This window comes from Natator depressus, chromosome 28 (genome assembly GCF_965152275.1).
Source record: "Natator depressus isolate rNatDep1 chromosome 28, rNatDep2.hap1, whole genome shotgun sequence".
Lineage (NCBI taxonomy): Eukaryota > Metazoa > Chordata > Testudines > Cheloniidae > Natator > Natator depressus.
This window is the reverse complement of record NC_134261.1, coordinates 11,719,041-11,721,540: the sequence shown is the minus strand read 5'-3', so window position 1 is coordinate 11,721,540 and position 2,500 is coordinate 11,719,041. Positions and strand designations below refer to the sequence as shown.

Genomic DNA, 2,500 nt, shown 5'->3' with positions numbered 1-2,500 from the left:
GGCGGAAAGGGCTGGGGCGCGGGGGCGCGGTGGCGGGGCGGGAGAGGGGGTCGGGCCTGCACGTGGCCGCGGCCGCCTGGCCCCTGCGAGCCAAGCGCCTGGACCGAACCCGGGCCTTCGGGCTCGGTGTGTGAAACCTCGACCCGTGACCGTAACGTACGAAGGGCGGGCGCCGAGGAGGGCGGCCCCGGCCGGGCAGGACGTCCCGGGGGACGGGCGGGCGGTCCGAGGCGGCGGGAGAAAGAGGGACCCGCGGGGGCCCCCCCCTGCTCCCGCCCCGAAGACCCGCCCGAGGTCCCCTTCGGGGACAGCAGGCCGGGGGACCCGACCGGCGCGGACAAGGAACCCCCCCCGCCGGCATGGCTTTGGCCGCGCGGGGGGAAAAAAAAACCCGAACGCTAAAAGCCTCGTGACAACTCTTAGCGGTGGATCACTCGGCTCGTGCGTCGATGAAGAACGCAGCTAGCTGCGAGAATTAATGTGAATTGCAGGACACATTGATCATCGACACTTCGAACGCACTTGCGGCCCCGGGTTCGTCCCGGGGCTACGCCTGTCTGAGCGTCGCTTGAAGGTCAATCGTCCCCGCGGACGTGCGGTGGCGGCGGGACACGCGGCCCTCCTCCCCTGGCGGTGGAGGGCCGTGAGTGACCCCGCCGCCGCCCTCCCGCGGAGGGCGCGGCTGGGGGTGTCGCAGGCACCGGGGTGGGTCCGTCGCCCCCCTTCCCGTCCTCGGGAAGGGGAGCCCGTGGCTCTCCCCAACGCCTTCGTCCCCCTAAGTGCAGAACCCGATGCCCCGGAGCGCCCGCTTCGGGGAGCTCGTCCCGTCGGCGGAGGAGCGGTGTCACGGCGGCCGGTCCCGTGCGCCCCGTCGCGCCCCATCCACTCTCCCGTGGCCCCATCCCCTCGTGCCCCGCTCGCGCGGCGGGACGTGGGGTGGAGTTTTCGGGGGACGTTGCGTTGGGGTCGGTCGGTCGGGGAAGCGGGGCCGGCCGTCGGGGGGCGCCGGCTCCCGGGTCCCGAGGGGAGACGGGCCTGCCCCGCGTGGCTGTCTGTGGCGGCACGGCTGCCCGCGGGGTCCCGGTCCCCTCCCCTTTCCCGGGTCACGGCGGTGCCCGGGGACCGGGGCGCGGTCGGGGCGTGGGAGGGCGAGACTCGCCGGGAGAAAGCCTGCGGAGGGCGACGGAAAGTCAGGGAGAGAGAGAGCGCGAGAAGGAGGAAGCGGGCGGCACGCGCGCGCGACGGTGGAAGACGAGGGAGGGTTCGTTCGTCAGGGCGCCCAGGATCGGAACCCCCCCCCTCCGTCTCCTCCGTCCGCCGCCTCTGCCGGCCGCCCCCCCCCCCCCCGCTCTCACCCCTCTCCCTGGCCGACGGCGCTCCCCGCACGGCGCTCCCGGCGCCGTCCGCCCCCCCCCCCACGCCTCCGCTCGCCCCGGTGCCCCCGTGCCCGTCTCGGTCGGCGCCCCTCCGTGCTCCCTCGCTCTCCTCCGCTGGGCCGTTCTTCCCCAAGCTGGTTGGGATCGGGCCTCCTCCGGGGCCGAAGCCGTACCGCGGCGTGGCGGGGGGCGGCGGGCGTCCGCCGCCTCCCCCTGCCGGGTTCCCATCCGACTGCGACCTCAGATCAGACGTGGCGACCCGCTGAATTTAAGCATATTAGTCAGCGGAGGAAAAGAAACTAACCAGGATTCCCTCAGTAACGGCGAGTGAACAGGGAAGAGCCCAGCGCCGAATCCCCGTCCCGCGGTGGGGCGCGGGAAATGTGGCGTACAGAAGACCCACTCCCCGGTGCCGCTCTCGGGGGCCCAAGTCCTTCTGATCGAGGCACAGCCTGTGGACGGTGTGAGGCCGGTAGCGGCCCCCGGCGCGCCGGGACCGGGTCTTCTCGGAGTCGGGTTGCTTGGGAATGCAGCCCAAAGCTGGTGGTAAACTCCATCTAAGGCTAAATACTGGCACGAGACCGATAGTCAACAAGTACCGTAAGGGAAAGTTGAAAAGAACTTTGAAGAGAGAGTTCAAGAGGGCGTGAAACCGTTAAGAGGTAAACGGGTGGGGTCCGCGCAGTCCGCCCGGAGGATTCAACCCGGCGGGTTCGGTCGGCCGGCCCGGGACGACGGATCCCCCTCGCCCCCCCGCCCCGCCCGGGGAAGGGGGGGTGCCGAGAGGGGACCGCCGCCCGGACGGCCCCGGCCCCCGTCGGGCGCATTTCCACCGAGGCGGTGCGCCGCGACCGGCTCTGGGTCGGCTGGGAAGGCCCGGCGGGCAGGTGGCTCCCCGCCTCACGGCGGGGAGTGTTACAGCCCCCGGGCAGCAGCTCTCGCCGCATCCCGGGGCCGAGGGAGATGACCGCCGCCGCACCTTCCCCCTTGGCCCCCTGCCCCCCCCCCGCTCGCGGGGAGGTGCGGTACGGGGGCCGCCGGGGGGACGGGTCCCCCTGCTCCCGGCGCGACTGTCAACCGGGCGGACTGTCCTCAGTGCGCCCCGACCGCGTCGCGCCGCCGGG

The 2,500-nt window shown here is 73.2% G+C and overlaps 1 non-coding gene across 1 annotated transcript; it reads left to right on the top strand.

The window, feature by feature from the left end:
* Positions 1 to 414: 414 nt before the first annotated feature.
* LOC141979050 (5.8S ribosomal RNA) lies at positions 415 to 567 on the top strand. Its single transcript, XR_012636481.1, has one exon. It is a non-coding gene; the product is annotated as a 5.8S ribosomal RNA (ribosomal RNA).
* The last annotated feature ends 1,933 nt before the right edge of the window (positions 568 to 2,500 follow it).